Source organism: Thamnophis sirtalis, unplaced genomic scaffold, assembly GCF_051295495.1.
Source record: "Thamnophis sirtalis isolate CommonGarterSnake01/CBP01778 unplaced genomic scaffold, rThaSir2_p1.2 scaffold_12, whole genome shotgun sequence".
NCBI lineage: Eukaryota > Metazoa > Chordata > Lepidosauria > Squamata > Natricidae > Thamnophis > Thamnophis sirtalis.
Window position 1 is genome coordinate 14,296,304 of NW_028261392.1, and position 19,042 is coordinate 14,315,345.

The 19,042-nt window shown below is 44.9% G+C and overlaps 1 long non-coding RNA gene across 1 annotated transcript; it reads right to left on the bottom strand.

Annotated features, from left to right (window-relative positions):
- Window positions 1–13,238: 13,238 nt before the first annotated feature.
- Window positions 13,239–18,032, bottom strand: LOC148043255 (uncharacterized). Its single transcript, XR_015698208.1, has 3 exons — window positions 17,966–18,032; window positions 17,581–17,706; window positions 13,239–13,312 (listed from the first exon to the last, which is right to left on the bottom strand). It is a non-coding gene; the product is annotated as an uncharacterized LOC148043255 (long non-coding RNA).
- Window positions 18,033–19,042: the final 1,010 nt, after the last annotated feature.

The following is a 19,042-nucleotide window of genomic DNA, read 5'->3' on the forward strand; positions in this document are numbered from 1 at the left end:
AACCTGACCCTTAACCTAACCCTAAACCTAACCCTAAACCTAACCCTTAACCTAACGATAAACCTAAACCTAATCCTAACCCTTAACCTAACCCTAAACCTAACCCTAACCCTTAACCTAACCCTAAACCTAACCCTAACCCTTAACCTAACCCTAAACCTAACCCTAAACCTAACCCTAAACCTAACCCTTACCTTAACTTGAATCGGCTTGCTTTCAAAGCGCTATTTAAAGCGCCATTCTTTCTCCGCGCTCGCTGTTGTCGCCCTGCTGATGATGTCAGCGACGCGGTTTAATCGGGCGTGCTTTAGTCGAACGTGGTTTTGTCGTGCCATGCAGCATCTTAGCCACTGAGCCACTGTGTACGCTAAACCAGAAAAATGCAAGGTGATATTTACGCTTGGAAAAGTAAATTGGCAGTTCCTTTCAATGGGGATAAAACTTCTGCATATAGCCTCTTGTTCCAGCCTTCTCTCTATTGATTTCAAGCAAAGTTGTAGGCTACTCTTTGATTAGGCACATTTATAGGCGACCAGGGACTACATGTATATTTAATAAGAGTTTCCATTATCAGAACACATGCTAGGGGGAATACAATAACACTGTTTCCCACTTCTCAATACTCATACTAACAGTAATAATGTTGTAAGGCTTAAGTGATATCTTTATTGGAAGAATAAAGTAGGATTAAGGTTGCATGTACTGAAATAAAATAAACCAGCTTTTTTTTTTCAAGCTATGGTGTGTATTATTGGCAATTCAGGACTTTCTTGATATTAAAGATGGCTTTTCCCTAAAGTAATGAAGAATTATTAGCATGGTAGGTGATCCGATCTGAAGAGGGATGCGGTGGCTCAGTGGCTAAGATGCTGAGCTTGTTGATTAGAAAGGTCAGCTGTTTGGCGGTTCGAATCCCTCCTGCTGCATAATGGAGTGAGCTCCTGTTACTTGTCCCAGCTTCTGCCAACTTAGCAGTTCAAAAGCATGTAAAAAAATGGAAGTAGAAAAATAAGGACCACCTTCGGCATTTAGTCATGCCGGCCACATGACCACGGAGATGTCTTCAGATAATTCTGGCTCTACAGCTTTGAAACGGAGATGAGCACTGCCCCTAGAGTTGGGAACAACTACTACATATGTGTGAGGGGAACCTTTACCTTAAGTGATCCTAGGACATTAGAACTGCTCATATTATGTATCAGGGTTTTCATAGAACTCGTTAAAACTAAAGATCTAATTGAAGTCTTAATGTCTACTGTAGATTGAAAAATATTTGCAGAAAGGAACCACTATAGTAGATCAAGTAGATCCAAATGCTTGTTTGTCAAATCATTGTGGTGCAATCACAATGTGCCAAAATATTGAGAAAGTTGCTACAATAATAATATAGGAATCATGTAAATTACAATAAAGACCTGAGTGGAGTAGAAGTTTCATAGTACTAGATCGCGGGCTCTTATAATAAAGCTGAATTACAGAAGACGTCAAACACAATTTTAAAAAGAAATCATGAAAGAATCCATGAGCCGTAGTGGCACAGTGGTTAGAATGCAGTATTGCAGGCTAACTCGGCTGACTGCTAACAGTTCGATCCTGACCTGCTCAAGGTTCACTTAGCCTTGAATCCTTCCGAGGTTAAAGTAAAATGAGGATCCAGACGGTTGAGGGGCCAGATGTTGGCTCTGTAAATGACTTAGAGAGGGCTGTAAAAGCACTATGAACAGCGGTGGGTTTCACATTTTGTTACCACCGGTTCTCCGCCTGCACTTTGTGGGTGCAAGTGACACTTCTACACATGCACCCAGCCTTCAGTGCATGTGCTGTGCTTGCATGTGCATCTTCCATGCATGCCCCGGCCTTAAAACCATGGCTGAATAGGATGGCATAGATACAGGGCAGGTGGGCAAGCCACCCATGATTTTTGCTACTAGTTTGGGTGAACCGGTCCAAACCAACGGAATAGCACCTCTGACTATGAAGCTGTATATAAGTCTAAGTGCTATTGTTGTTTGGGATATTGAGTATTGGCATTAAAGAGCCCTGACGTTTAAGTGATGCAACTCAGGTACTAGTTGCAGGAGGAACATCAGCTCATGTTTGGCTTCTTGGTTCTCTCATATAACAGATTAGTTCATGAAGTAGCTGGATGTTGGATAGGACCCCCCTTGTCCAACACCAAAGCAAGCCGAGACAAAGATACTTCAAGGATTTATTAACACACAGACTAGACCTTGGCAGCAATCCAGCACAGACTAACCTTGGCAGCAATCCAGCCTACCAAGTGAGCCATGAGAGTTCTCCGGCTCTAGTCAATACGTTGAGTCCTGCGATAAGCATATGGAAAGTAATTCCTTTTATAGTCTTGAGAGGAGCCTAATTACCACCAGCTGAGTTCAATTATCTCCTGTAACTATGCAACTGTTCTTTACGCCTATTAGCCCTCCATTGCTGGGCATCCAGGACCAACTCCCTTGTCTCCTCCCCACTGCTCCAATGCATGGCATCAGGAGCACACTCCCTTGTCTCCTCCCCACTGCTCCAAGGCTCAGGCGCCTCCTGGTGGCCAACCAGCCTCTCTGCGCCCTGCTCGGAGTCGGAACCCTGTCCAGGGTCCTCCACATCCTCCAGAGCTGACTCAGAGGGCCCCTCACTGTCGGAGTCTGGTGGCAGCTCCAACGGCTCCTGCTGGGCCACAACAGAACACATTCTTGCATGTTCTTCTGAATACGTTCACCATCATAAGTTATTCCAACAATGGTTTTTTTTCTTGCTTCGTAGTCCTCTTTATCTGAGTTTTGTCTTTTCTTTTTCTTCTTTCTCCAGCTGAATATATGTGGGGTGGAGGTGGGGCTCTCAAGAGCCCCAGTATTGATTAATTTTGAGGTGTGCATCAAGAAAAATATACATATAATGCTCTTTATTTGTTCCTGCCTATATCCAGTAGATTTTTGTAATCTACATAAAGTATGAATCAAAAAAGGAAACCATCTTATTGTCTTTGTTCTTTGGAAGTACCATTAAGTCAGCGTCTTTTGTGAATCTTGAATGAGAAAGGATCAGCCTTACACTTCATGATAGATAACTAATGGAAGCACGTTCATTCATTATTGGTCTTTAAAGGAAAACAATTCCAATCACTGCCTAGAGCAGAGCTTACATTGGCATGAAAGGAAGTGACAGCAAATGATCCAATCCAGTCTGTAATCTACTTTGTGACCCTGCCAATTTCACCTAAGTAAATAAATAGTAAATAGCTCAAAAGTTGAACTGTTAGCGAAATGCCTTCTCTAAAAAAAAAATATCACAAACATAAAGACAGATGAATAGAATAGAACAGAACAGAACAGAACACAATACAATACAATACAATACAATACAGAAAAATAAGAATGGAATGGAATAGAATAGAACAGAACAGGAATAGGAATAGGAATAAAATGGAATGGAATGGAATGGAATAGGAATAGGAATGGGAATGGGAATGGGAATGGGAATGGGAATGGGAATGGGAATGGGAATACAATACAATACAATACAATACAATACAATACAATACAATACAATACAAAACAAGAAGAATAGAAGGGAAGGGAAGAGAAGCTGGAGGGACCTTGGAGGTCTTCTAGTCCAGCCTCCTGTTCAAGCAGGAGAACCTATACCTTAATAACATATTTAGGTTAAGATCGTAATACTTTTAGCTTAATAATGTACATTTTCTCAGGAAGAGATAATACAGTACTGTATAGTACAATATGTTAATCCCTATCTTTTTGAACAAAGCCTTTTATATCATTGTTTAACTTAGTGGCATTTTAAATGGAAGGAAACTGAAGGAAGAAAATGTCTTTAAAAAGCAAGGAAAGTAATAAAAAAGGTAAGATTAGGCCACAAAATGTATTCAGGGAAAATCCATGCTGAGTTCTGGTAAGCACCACAAAATTTTCAAGATGCTTAGAAATGTAATGTAATTACAAATGTAATATTGACTTATTTAATGCACAATGCATACCAGCCTAATCATGTGATGTAGGACAGCTTGCAATAGTTTATTATCTGCAGTAGAATCTCCTCACATTTTGATATCAGACGGAATAATCTAGGATTCTTAGGATGTTCTCTTTTTCTTCTTCTTTTTTGAAAGTCGAAAGAACAGTTGCACTCCTCCAGTTGTATGGCACACAGCATCCATTCTCCAGAATTCTTCAGAAATATAGATTTACTCAGACCATCTAGTGTCTAATGTACACAATGAGCAAATATCAATTGCGAACTCTGCGTTGGTGACAGGAAGGGCATCCAGACAGTAACACTCAGATCCATTCAGTTGCCCTGACTCCATCCCAATGCAAGGGATTATGGGGTCATTAAAACACAAAAAATGGGCAAGGAATTTCGGCTACAGCATTCAATTTGGAGATTGGGGACAGATGTGGACGAAAAATTATAAATTAACAATGTCAGCCTCATACAAAAAGAGCTTATATAAAATGTTCTACCGTTGGCATCTAGCATCAGCAAGATTGGCAAAAATTTACCCAAATTTGAGTCCCAGATGTTGGAAATGTAACCACGAACAAAGCTCATACTTTCATATGTGGTGGACCTGTCTGGAAACGAGGAAATATTGGAGTAAAATAAGAATTTGGTTGCAAGAAACAACAGGCCTTCAAATCCAATTTAAACCGGAGATGTTTTTGCTAGGGATAATTAGAGGAACGTTTACAAAGGACATTTATATCATAATTCATATAATGACAGCAGTAAGAATAGCATATGCCCAAAATTGGAAAATAGATGGCATTACCACCACCACCCCACAAAAAAACAAGATAATTAAAAAAAACAATGGACTGCGTGGAAATGGTTAAATTAATTCTCAAACTGCAAGATAAAGAAGAAAAAGAATATTATACAGTATGGGACAAATGGTATCAGTGGTTAGAGAATAGGAATGAATGAAAGTAGAATATTGATATATGTAAATATTAGGTTAAAGGAATTATAAATGTAAAGAAGAAATTGCAAATGAAAAACGAATGGAAAGTATGTCAGATATTAAACAAAAGGGGATATACCGATGTCTTAGGAATGGGAAGAATGGATGCTGAATTTGGTTTTTATATTTTGTACTGTAAAAAAGCTTAATAAAAATTACATATTAAAAAAGACAAAAAAACCCAGTACCTAATATACAATTTATCTGGTCCTGAAGATTTAAAAATCATTTGTATCCCATGGACTTTTTCTGACTGTTTCTGTCAGCCAGTCTTCAATTCTGCACCTTCTTTCTGCTTTTTTATTGCCTAGGCAAATACACGACTTCTTATTGAAGAAGGATGAGCCACAATACAAGTTGTTTAATTTTACTTTTTCTTTCTTACTTAGAACTTGTTTGGTCTTCTCTCCATAGCTGGCATACTGATTCTGTCCTCTTCCTTTTATTTTGAATATCTCTTCTGCTCTTCCTTACCAAATTCAATTCCTTCTAAGTTTCAGACATCCTAACAGAATATTTATGATTCTATCTTCCACAACTATGCTTTTAGCATTTTACAGCTCCCTTCTATCTTTCGTTATTACTTTTCCTGCCAAGGTGTGCTACTTACCGCTGCCATAGGTTTATGAACAACTGAATTTTTGAAGTGTAAGATAGATATTAAGGCAACACTCAGCTTAAGTTTCCCTTAAAACCATGAGTTCCAGCATTGCATAATCCTGTTATTTCACTACATTATTTCCTCAATTAAGTGTTGGCAATTGGTTACTAGCTAGTCAAAAAACAGCTAATCATCTCTTATCTATAGAGATTCTCAATCATCCAGGTCATGGTTGTCCCAAAGGTGCTTTTTCTTCAACTGGACTTTCTGGTTTTTCTTTGAAAATGTTTCACTTCTCATCCAAGAAGCTTCTTCAGCTCTAATCTTCTCTTGCCATTCTTCATCCTTTTGCAGGTAAAAAACAAATCAAGAATCTCCTGAAAGACCATGCTAGACAGAATTTACCTCCAACAAATGTCTAGTTAATTAGAATCCCCTATCTTTCCTGCAGTACTTCCTACATTTTTGGAAGATCTGACATTTTACAGTACAGAAAGGTTTTTGAACATTATGTTGCATCTCTGTGCAGGAATCTATCACTCAGGGACCATTTCACTCCCAACAGAGTATGATAGCTTCCTATATATTATCAATAGTGAGAGCCAGTTTGGTCTAGTTGTTGCAGAAAATGACAGGCTTTAGACTTCTCAGGATACAGGAAAAGTTTATTTGACAGCCAGGTTCAGAAAGCTAGCCCATAGCTAGCATTGCATGTTCTGAACCACCTTCATTATCGAAGCACACGTTCTTATACATTCTCAAAGGCAGCGTAACACGGAAACACTTAACTCATTTCTTAGTGGTTACCTTGAGGAGAAAGCCTTATAAGGAGATGGGGGTCTTACTTCTCCTTCTGTTACAGGTATGGACTACGTGTCATTAATGAACTTTATCTGAACCTTGTGGTTTAGACTTTTGACATAGGGACGTTGGCTGGAACATCTTGTGGTTAGGCACTTGCTTCCTGTTATTTTGCAAGCTGCAACTCTGCCTATGTGGCTTTTTAATGTAGAAGTAAAGGGACTCCGAGAGGCTGTCCAGCCTGACCCAGTAGGTTTCACACTTAATGTCCAAATCTCACTTTACGCCCTACTTTATAGTGGTAAAGGCATCAGGCTAGAAAACAACAGACTCTGAGTTCTAGTTCTAGTTCTAAGAGCCGAGGTGGCGCAGTGGTTAGGGTGCAGTACTGCAGGCCACTTCAGCTGACTGTTATCTGCAGTTCAGCGGTTCTAATCTCACCGGCTCAAGGTTGACTCAGCCTTCCATCCTTCCGAGGTGGGTGAAATGAGGACCCAGACTGGGGGGGGGGGGCGATATGCTGACTCTGTAAACCGCTTAGAGAGGGCTGAAAGCCCTATGAAGCGGTATATATGTCTAACTGCTATTGCTATTGCTATTGCTAGTCCTGCCTTAGCTATGAGAGCCAGCTTGGTGTCTTTGGTCCAGTCACTCACTCTCAGCCTAACCCACCTGACAGAGTCCTTGTTGTGGGTAAAATAAGAGGGTAAAGGTGTGTTGGATATATGTGTTGGATATGTTCACCACCTTGAGTTGTGATGGCACCATGGTTAGAATGGTTAGAATCAGAGGTGGGTTGCTCCCAGTTCAGATTGGATTGGGCAAACCGGTAGGGCCGGTAGCGGGAGGCTCTGCCCACCTGCCCGGAACGCTTTTGCACATGTGCACAAGAGGTATATGTGTGAGCATGCATGTGCGCACAAGCGAACCGGTAGTAAACTCTGCTCACTGCCAGGAGTGTGATCCTGACCAGCCCATTGTTGACTCAGCCTTAACATCTTTCCGAGGTCACTAAAATTGTTGGGGGCAATATGGTGTCATTGTAAACCACACAAAAAGTGGTGTAAAGCACTGTGAAGCAGTATCTAAGTGTTATTGCTATTGAGTAATTTGTAAAAATAATAAAGGCGAGATACAAATACAAAATATTGAAAGAAGAGCTTTAAATGTATTCAAATCGTTGAACTATCAAGTGATAGATAACTGTTCTGACCCCGCTCTTCCCACACCAACACACTCCAAGTCAAAGATACTTTCCGGAATTTATTAACAGACAGACAGATCCTTGGCAGCAATCCAACACAGATAAGTCGTGGCATCAATCCAGCCTGCCAAGTTCACAATTCCAAGCTCACATTAGTTCATGCATTGACTTCTGCAAGAGGGGTGTGTGCACAAGCAGTCTTTTTATAGTCTGGAGAGGAACCTAATGACCACCAGCTGAGTGCAATTACCTCCTGTACTTGCGCAACTGTTCCTGTTCCTGACGCCTATTAGAACTCCGGTGCCGGGCATCTAGAAACAACTCACTGCTGGCTTCCGGATCACTCTCCCTTGTCTCCTCCCCACTGGTCCAAGGCTCAGGTGCCTCCTGGTGGCCAACCAATCTCTCTGTGCCCTGCTCAGAGTCGGAACCCTGTCCAGGGTCCTCCACATCCTCCAGAGCCAACTCATAGGGCCCCTCGCTGTTGGAGTCTGGTGGCAGCTCCAACGGCTCCTGCTGGGCCACAACAGATAACTATGGAAGAAAACAAGAAAAATGCAATAGAAAAAAAGTCAATAGTTGACTTCAGCATTCTAGTTCGGAAATTTCAATGGGGATCAAAAAAAGATGAGATCATAAAGGTCACATCTCAATGCACATCAGCCCTTTTGTATTTTGCATGTGCATCACACCAACATACAAGTGGGACAAGGCGATCATCACAATGTCATATCCATATCTTGACTTTTATACCCTCACCCAAAGAATATGGTTGTTAAGTCATTATTGCTGTGTTGCATGGGATAAACTAGGATTAACCTGGCAGTTAACTTCTGACCAGGCTCCAAATGTATCCTATTTTTATAATCTGATGTTTCTTTCATTTAGTTCTAAATGGACATTCAGTCATTCAGTATTGTCAAAAAATAATGTCATAAGCAAATGCAAAAATTATCTCGCATAAAGAATGACGGCCAAGAACTGGCTTTTTAATCAATGTTCCTGACTCACCTTGAGAGGTTTTGCGATAGTTCAGTTTGCTTTGATTTAGGCGGTAATCTTACCTGCACAGTGAAATTCCTCCAAAAATTATTTCTGGGGGCAGATTTTATACTTTATATTTGTTTTTAAAGCAAAAGGATCTATTTGGCAACATTTTTTGTGATGCCATTGTCCAACTTCATTCACGGAATTTTAAATAGCATCCAGAACACATCTTACCTTTTATTGTTCCTTTTTTTTTAAAAAATCTATTACTGGAGTTAGCTGCAAAAGTTGCACAATGCCTCCATCCTATAAATAATTTGTGGTTTGTTTAATGTATTCATCTCTGGTGTTACCTGCATTATCCATTTCTAGTTTTTGTTTTTATTTTTTTCAATACAATGAATACTAGCTAATTCAAAACATCATTAGGCATGTCATTCAACATTGCCAATTATGTCTAGAGGTCAAGGACTTAATAAAATCCAGCAGATGAAAATCTTTGCTTCTTAGCATAGAGATATATATAAAATAATTCCATGTTAAGGTTGTTATCGGGATAACTCCTATTCCAAATACAGCAATTAAGCACAACCTCCCTGATATACAATTAGGTGTAAGTTGAGTCTGTCAACTTTTGAAAACATTTCTTAATATTGCTGTAAAATTCTCCCAGAAAGAGCTCATTTTAATCATCAGTCAGCATTTTTATGGCATGTGCATCCTTAATTGATTGACGTTTAATCACAGTCTTTGTATTTTACTATCCCGTGTCTCATAAGAGGCAATTTTCTCTTTACCGTAGTTTAACAGCTGATGAAAAAGATTTAAGGAAACCTATAAACTTGAGATTGGTTAATGGTCCCTTATAAAAGAATATTACACTTCTAGGATCCATTGCACAGATGTGATGCTCAATTGTAGAAATGTGCATGGGGTTTATTAAATTACCGCACAAATCTTCAGCCTCCTGAATTATTGTTCATGTTGGTATTGTTAGGCAAATGGGGAGAAACATTATCGCTTCCAGTTGTTCGCATTACGGTGGTATAATATAGGCAGAGACAGCTGGTGGAGTTGCTTGCAGGCAAAAGTGGAGTTACAGCAGCTGCAGGATTCTGGGCCCCTCGCGAAAGTCCATCACTGCTGACTCAGGGCTGGGCACTTCATCAAAACAGGTCCAGAAATTAAACATAATTAGTGCCTCTCATTGCAAGTTAAGCGTCAGTGGTTTATTTAGCTACTCGATTCAACCTGTCTCATTGTGGGATGGATCAACGCATAAAAGAAGAGATGGTACATGTCAGAATGCAAAAGCCAGGGAACCAGTGGTTGATTTATGATTTCCTATTTCATTACCCGAGCCGTGATAAACTCGGCACAAATAAAGACCAACTTCCCTTTTAAATCCATCGCACAAGAACTGAAATGGAATATGCGCCAAGACAGAGCACAGAGTAACATGTTAGCTTGAAAGTGTGTTTTGAATCCAAAAAATATAAGCCAAAACATTGATTTCTTGCTTTCTGTTTTCCCGTATGGAATATTTCCCATTGAGCACTGGTGTTCATATAGGATTCTGGATGTCCCCAGGCTGCTGAAAAGCTCATATTGCTTCAGAAGATGCAGATTTTTAATTTTGTTTAATTAAAATACTGTACCCTGGTTTTTTTTAACTACAGAAACTCAAGCAGCAATCACCATAATCAAAAGCAGAAATAAAACTACAGATCGGATTTTTTTAAAATAAAAAAAAAATCTAAGAAAACACAATTTATACATTGGAAATAGTAATAGTCACATTGGGGCACGTTGGGAGAAATATTTATTTGATTGGTTGGTTGGTTGGTTCATAGTTGGTCTTTCTTTAGGAGCTTAAAACATATTTCTAAAGTACCTTTGCCTTGTTTTCTCCATAAAATCCATTCTTGTAGGAGGTTGGACCATGAAATAAAAAGTTGCCTATATTCCCCCAATAAACTCTCACATCAGAGGGTAGACTTCTACCTCCCTGTGTAGTTTAACACCTTAAACACAGACTACATTGAACCAAGGCATTTGATCAATTGAAGTAAGTAAGGTGGGCCCTACTACATGGTAATGTGAGGCAACCATCTCAAGCATGATGGTTTAATTAGTGGTGAGATGTGTGTGAATAGAGTAGAGTAGAGTAGAGTAGAGTAGAGTAGAGTAGAGTAGAGTAGAGTAGAGTAGAGTAGAGTAGAGTAGAGTAGAGTAGAGTAGAGTAGAGTAGAGTAGAACAGAACCTCAGAGAAATGATTATCTAATCTCTTCTTAAAAACTTCCAGTGTTGGAGCATTCAGAACTTCTGGAGGCAAGTTGTTCCACTGATTAATTGTTCTGTCAGGAAATTTCTCCTTAGTTCTAAGTTGCTTCTCCCTTTGATTAGTTTCCACCCATTGCCTCTTGTCCTGCCTTCAGGTGCTTTGGAGAATAGCTTGACTCTCTCTTCTTTGTGTAAATCTCTGAGATATTGGAACACTGCTATCATGTCGCCCCTAATCCTCCTTTTCATCAGACTAGACATGGTGCATCAGGTTCTTTGCAAGCTTATTATGTTATTGTACCAGGCATAAGAAAAATGTGGGGGCAGTGGTCACAGTGAGATGGATGGCAAACAAATTTGAATGGATGAATGGATGAGAAAAAAATCACTATCATGGACCATTAACTTGGTCCTTTATCTGAAACAAAACATTATTTTTAATTGACCTTGAAAATGGTGGAGAAATACAAAAGTCTACTTTGACCAGGAAAGGAAAAATACTTATGTATGGGTTGTTGTTTCCACATAATGCCAAAGGAAAGTAAAACACATATGCAAATTTTCTACCGCAGTCCCCAAATACTTTATATATTTGCATCTACTGCTCTTTCATAATACTCAGAATCAGCTGTCCAAGGTGCCACTTCACCTCAACTTATAGCAATAGCAATAGCAGTAGACTTATATACCGCTTCATAGGCCTTTCAGGCCTCTCTAAGCGGTTTACAGAGAGTCAGCATATTGCCCCCAACAATCTGGGTCCTCATTTTACCCACCTCGGAAGGATGGAAGGCTGAGTCAACCCTGAGCCGGTGAGATTTGAACCGCTGACCTGCTGATCTAGCAGTAGCCTGCAGTGCTGCATTTAACCACTGCGCCACCTTGGCTCTTATAGGGCTGATGTGAGAAGTAAGATTTATTCCTGTAATTGACAGAGAAATGGTAGCACCATATTTAGGCTCCAAGTAACCTAAGACACTTAACTGGAATATTAAGGTTTAGGTTTAGGTTTCGTTTTATTTATATGCCGCCCTATTCCCAGCGGGACTCAGGATGGCGCACAAACCCAAGGAGGGAAAGGGAAACACAAAAACTACAAATTCAAGCATTTAAAAATAACCAACAGCCACACAAATCGAGAGGGGAAGGGAACTCATCAACCCCAGGCCTGCCAACACAGGCAGGTTTTAACGGCTTTTCGGAAGGCCTGGAGAGAGGTGAGGGTCCGAATCTCTGTGGGGAGTTCGTTCCAAAGGGCCGGAGCTGCCACAGAGAAGGCCCTCCCCCGGGTCGTAGCCAGATGGCATTGGCTGGTAGACGGAACTCGGAGGAGGCCAGCCCTGTGTGATCTAATGGGTCTTTGGGAGGTAATTGGCAGCAGGCGGTCTCTCAAGTACCCAGGTCCAATACCATGAAGGGCATTGTATAAGAATGTTCTCTGTAGTTAAAATAACAAGATTGTTTTGCACATTCTGGTTAAAGATAGTTGGCGGGTCACAAGAAAATAGTTGGCTGGTCACAGAAGATAGGTGGCAGATCAGGCTGTCTAGTTGTCATGCTAAAAGTAACAATGCTGACTAGAGTAGCAGTTGCCAAACAGGATGGAGAATATGCCAAAAGGGATGGAGATACTGGAAATGGGATGGAAGTTATGGGAGGAGGACCCTTACCTACCCAGAATTTAGCCAATAGGATGAGTGGGCAGTAAGAAGGCCGAGCTATTGAAAATGTATATAACTATCATGTATTTCTATGGAAGATGTGCTCCTTGGCTCTGCCATATGAGCATGGAGGTCCCTTTTGCAAAAGCTCACTAAAGCTCTTTATTATTGTTCAGCTGTCTCCTGGTAATTTCACACCTAAAGGGTTAACCCTTAAGGGTTAATTTCACAGCTGGTTATGATTAAGGTTCTGGGAGACCATGAGTTTTAGTCCTCCCATGGGCGTGAAAGCAAGCAGGGTGACTTTGGTCCAGTCTTTTTCTATCAGTCCATTCTGCCCCACAGAGTTGTTTTTATTGGACAAATAGATATGTAGACTAGCTGGAACAGACCCAAAATTAAAGTTAGATAAGAATTACCTGAGGAAATCATTAAAAGAGGCCATTTGCACTGGATGTTAGCTGTTAAATATTGTTGAATTGTTCTGACTGTCAGTAACATCCTCTGAGCTCTCTGATTGGCTGAGAGCTCCAGAGGGTGTTGCCGACACACTGTTATTGTTGATTGGCCGAGGGACTGACGTCAGCAGTTGCTGTCGCGTCCCCGGCCTGTGATTGGTTAAACTAGAATATAAATACCTTGGCGGGAGTTTCCCGTCCCTTGAATCGCCTTCAACCGAATAAAGAGTTCTTCTTGTTTGAAACCCTGGCTGTGCGTTGTCCCTCCGTCAATACTTAAAACTGGCGACGAAGGTGGGATTCGGCGATTCCACGCAAGCCTAGGTTTAAAGACAGAGAGTTTATTCCAGCTAGCTGCTGTAAGTCGCTGTCCGCGCCAGCACCGAACGCTGAGGAAAATTTTTCCTGTCACGACTTCAGTCCATCCGCTCCTCACAGTCAGTTGAGCCAGTATGAATTCATTGCCGCCTTTCGCTCCTTTCGGCTCCGCCGGCGAATCCTGGGAAGGATTCATGGAGCGCTTTGAAACATATCTAATCGCAACTAAAAATCAGGCTCAAACGGATGAGGAGAAGTGCAGCTTTTTCTTATCATGCTGCGAACCCTCAATGTTTGCCTCAGCCAGAGCCATGGCTGCTCCCAGACCCGCATACAAATTGGGCTGGGACAACTTGATGGCCAAGTTAAAGGGGCACTATGCCCCAACGCCATCCAAGATTGCCCGCAGTTTCGCATTCAGAAGGCGGGTACAGAAGCCGGGGGAGACGATCAGTCAATTTTTGGAAGCCCTGCGCACTGTGGCGGCCCAGTGCGATTTTTCGAACTTAGAAGAAAACCTAGTCGAGCAGTTTGTGTGTGGTGTGCGGGATGTACACTTAAGAAGCCGCATGTTCCGCCACCATGACATTACGCTGCTCCAAGCAGTCGAGATCGCAAGAGCAGCTGAGCTCTCGGAGCAATCGACCGCCGATTTGGAGCGGCTACAGCTGTCAACTAACCCGGCACCGGCCTCACAAGTGCATGACATTGACTATGATGATATAATCCCTTGTGAGGACCGGGAGCCAGACAACATCGATCAAGTCCGCGCACAACCACGGCGGAAGCCACCTGCTCAATCCACAGCCGCACCGCAAAACGCCAGGGTGCCTTGCCTTAGCTGCGGAGGCCGCCACGACCGCCAAACGTGCCAATTCAAGAATGCGATCTGCCGCCGCTGTCAGAGGCAGGGGCACCTCGCCCAAGTGTGCCGAGCCTCCTTGCCGGCCCCTGCCTTCTTCCAAACTTCTGAGAGGACCAAGCAGCAACAGCGCCGCCAGCAGAGACCAGCTCGCAGAGGAGATGACTGCCACACTGTTTCCGAGCCGCAGGAAGTGGAAACCTCCATCAACCAGGCCTCCTCAGGCAACCGCAAAATCACGGCCAATGTCCACCTGGCAGGTCAGCCTTGCCAGATGGAGGTGGACTCGGGTTTCCTCCCGATCGTTATTATCTTGGGACATGTTCTCAACCCTCTGCCCTACAGTTCCCCAAAATAAGTTAGCCCCATCCCGGGTACTCTTAAGGGACTACCAAGGGAAGTTGATCCCTGTTCTGGGATCCTTTCCTATCCCTGTTAGATATGGCAATTTCAAGGGAGAGCTGCCAATCATAATTGTAAAACACAATTTACCGGCTCTTCTTGGCCTTGACTGGTTTAAGACACTGGGACTGTCCATCGGGGGGGTCCACCAAGTTAAAACTGCGACAATAGAGGACGTCCTGCAGGAGTTCTCTGATGTGTTTGATGGACAGCTAGGGTGTTATAAGGGAACCCCCATCTCCCTTAGCTTAGATCCTCAGATTGCTCCTATTAGGCTGAAAGCCCGCAGGGTGCCTTTTGCCTTAAGGGCCAAAGTTGACGCCGAACTGGACAAATTATTGGCGCAGGGTGTCATCGAGCCAGTCGATCATGCTCCATGGGAGACTCCCATAGTTCTTCCGGTCAAGCCGGATGGCTCGGTGAGAATCTGCGCCGACTACAAGTCGACGATCAACTTGGCCCTTCAGGCAAACCCCTATCCAGTCCCTGTTGTGCAACACCTGCTCCATTCCCTGGGGCAGGGTTGCATATTTGCCAAACTGGATATGGCGCAAGCCTATCAACAGCTCCCGGTGGATGACGATGCGGCGGCTGCCCAGACCATCGTCACTCATCGTGGGGCTTTTCGTTGTCGCCGCCTGCAATTCGGCGTATCCGTGGCCCCGGGGATCTTCCAAAGTCTCATGGAGCGCCTGCTCCATGGACTTCCGGGGGTAGTGCCATATTTCGATGACGTTCTGATCGCTGCTACAAGCCGCTCAGAACTCATCGAAGTATTAAGGAAGGTCCTCTGTCGTTTCAGGGGCGCGGGATTAAAATTGAAGAGCAGCAAATGCTCATTTGCTGTCCCTAGGGTAGAATTCTTGGGCTTCTTAATAGATGCCCAAGGCATTCACCCTACACCTTCTAAGATTGCCGCCATTAGGAACGCCCCTGCTCCCACCTCCAGGGCGGAGCTACAGGCGTTCCTAGGGCTGCTCAATTTTTACGCCCCCTTTATTCCTCACAAGGCGTCACTAGCCGAGCCGCTGCATCGGTTGCTCGACCGATCCGCGGCCTGGCGCTGGGGAAGCCGCGAAGCGCATGCGTTCGCGGCTGTCAAAGAGACGCTGACGTCATCGGCAGTCCTCATTCAATATCATGATGGGTTGCCTCTGACGTTGGCGTGTGACGCCTCCCCATTTGGAGTAGGGGCTGTCCTGAGCCATATCCTCCCTAATGGCTCAGAAGCCCCTGTGGCCTTTTATTCTCGGACACTCTCCTCGGCGGAGCGCAATTACAGCCAGATCGACAAGGAGGCTCTGGCTGCAGTGTCCGGGATTAAGAGGTTCCACGATTACCTCTACGGTCGGCACTTTACCCTTGTCACCGACCATAAGCCACTCCTTGGGCTTTTGGCGGGGGACAAGCCGACCCCCTCCATTTTATCCCCCCGCATGACTCGCTGGACGGAGTTCCTCGCAGCGTATTCGTATACGTTGCTGTACCGTCCAGGCAAACAGCTAGGGCATGCAGATGCCCTCAGCCGTTGCCCACTCCCGGAGACGGACACCGCCCCAGTGCCCTCTCTCTCAGTCCTTTCCATTGCCGCCTCCGGGTTCCCACTCTCTGCCGCGGACGTGGCAGCCCACACGAAGGCCGATCCGATCTTGTCCCAGGTCTCTTCCTGGGTTCTAAGGGGATGGCCAGCAGACAAAGTGGCAGAGGGCTTCCAGCCCTTTAAAAATCGCCAGGCTGAGATCTCCCTCCACGGGGGTTGTCTCATCTGGGGGGATCGGGTGCTGATCCCCACCGCACTCCGGCCACTGGTTTTGGATCTGCTCCACAAGGACCACCCGGGCATAGCACGAATGAAGGCATTGGCCCGTAGCTATGTCTGGTGGCCCTTGCTGGACACAGAAATAGCGGCCCATGTGGGCCGCTGCACGACCTGTCAATTATCCAGGCCCAACCCCCCAGCCGGGCCTGCTCGTGAGTGGGAGGCTCCGAGAGGCCCATGGTCTCGCCTCCACATCGATTTCGCCGGTCCCTTCCACGGCCAAAACTTCCTGGTAGTGGTGGACGCCTACTCTCGATGGGTGGAGCTAGTCCTCATGGGCTCCACCACAGCCGAGAGTACGGTCAGGGCCCTGCGAAGGATGTTCGCAACCCACGGGTTGCCGGACGTGGTGGTCTCGGACAATGGGCCACAGTTCACGTCCACCACCTTCCAGGAGTTCTTGGCCGAGCAAGGGATCCGGCATGCGCCCATAGCCCCGTACCACCCGGCCAGCAATGGCCGGGCGGAACGGGCGGTCCGCTCAGCTAAGGAGGCCCTGAGCCGCATGGACCGGGGCGACTGGCAGGCGAGGGTGGCGGCTTACCTGCTAAGCCAACATTCCACCCCCTGCCCAACTACCAACAAAAGCCCCGCGGAGCTCTTGATGGGCAGGCGCCTGCGGACTCCCCTGGATAGGCTTCACCCGCTCTATTCAGGGGATCAGCCGAGCAATCTGGGGGTCCTCCCTCCCCGGTCCTTTAAGCTAGGGGATCCAGTGTGGGCTCGGTCGTTTACGGGGGAACCAAAATGGGTGCCGGGTGCTATCGTTGCCCTGACTGGCCCATGTTCTTTCAGGGTCCAGTTGGCAGATGGAACCCAATGGAGACGCCACCTGGATCAATTGAGGAGGCGTCTCCCGTCGCAGGCTGGTGGCCGCGAACCCCTGAGGGACAACACCGCAGCCCCGGGGTTGCAATGTGAAGCCTTCGCCACTCCAGGCCTCAACCTGCACCAAGCACAAACCCCTCAATCCGAGAAACCACATCCAAGGGCCTTTGCCACACCAGGCCCCCTCCTGTTTCAACAACAGCGTCCTCAATCCGGCAGTCCGCAACCGGGGGCCTTCGCCACACCAGGCCCTGCTTACCCAAGCGCCGCCCAAGGGGACGCCAATCCAACAACTCAAGCCGAGGACGCACAGAGAATTCCCCCCACGACAAGTGACGCGCCCCCACGGCTACACTTACCGTTGCAGTTGAGCCCGCCTTCTGGGCCTTCCCGAAAGGGCGTGCCTCGGAGCTACACTCCCTTCGGGGAGGAGCTACCACGAGGAGGTCCTCCTCCGCCGACGACTTCTCCTGCAATGAGAAGATCTGGGCGGGTCCGGCGCCGCCCAGCATATCTTAAGGACTACGCATGCTCTGTTTCGGGCATGCGCAGAACTGGGGGAAAGGGGTGTTAAATATTGTTGAATTGTTCTGACTGTCAGTAACATCCTCTGAGCTCTCTGATTGGCTGAGAGCTCCAGAGGGTGTTGCCGACACACTGTTATTGTTGATTGGCCGAGGGACTGACGTCAGCAGTTGCTGTCGCGTCCCCGGCCTGTGATTGGTTAAACTAGAATATAAATACCTTGGCGGGAGTTTCCCGTCCCTTGAATCGCCTTCAACCGAATAAAGAGTTCTTCTTGTTTGAAACCCTGGCTGTGCGTTGTCCCTCCGTCAATACTTAAAACTAGCAATAGCAATAGCAATAGCAGTTAGACTTATATACCGCTTCATAGGGCTTTCAGTCCTCTCTAAGCGGTTTACAGAGTCAGCATATTGCCCCCTACAATCCGGGTCCTCATTTTACCCACCTCGGAAGGATGGAAAGCTGAGTCAACCTGAGCCGGTGAGATTTGAACAGCCGAACTGCAGAACTGCAGTCAGCTGAAGTAGCCTGCAGTGCTGCATTTAACCACTGCGCCACCTCGGCTCTTGTTGGTATTCCTATAGTTTTTTCTGAGAGTGAATCTTCTCTGGAAAGTAACTGAAAAGTCACAAGTTCCTCTTGAAATAGAAATGGACCTCCTGTGCAAGCCTTTTAAGCAGAGGTGGTATTCAGCAGGTTCTGACCAGTTCTGGAGAACCAGTAGCGGAAATTTTGAATAGTCCGGCGAACCAGTAAATACCACCTCTGACTGGCCCCATCCCCATCTATTCTCTTCCTCCCAAGTCCCAGCTGATCAGGAGGAAATGGGGATTTTGCAGTAACCTTCCCCTGGAATTTGGAGGGAATGGAGATTTTACAGTAGTCTCCCCCTGCCATGCCCACCAAGCCATGCCCACAGAATCAGTAATAACAAATGTTGAATCTCACCACTGATTTTAAGTTCCTTTCCTGACAAAACTACTCTGAAAATATTGAAGAAAATATATTTCGACATATTTATCTTACATTATATCCACCTTACTTGATATGATACCATTCACTGTGTGGGACCTCCCCCAGAAGAATGGAACGTTTTGGGAAATATTAACAAATGCAGGATAAAATAGTTCCCCTAAAGGAGAAATAAAATAAAATAAAATCTTAAGGGAGGCAGAAATCAGCCTGTTTCCCTGCCCCAAGCAGAAACTGAGGAGGCCAGCTTTTAGAAATGCAGATTAAGAAAGACTGGGTCAGACGGAAACTCCAGATAAGCAACAACAAAAAAAGGTTAACAAA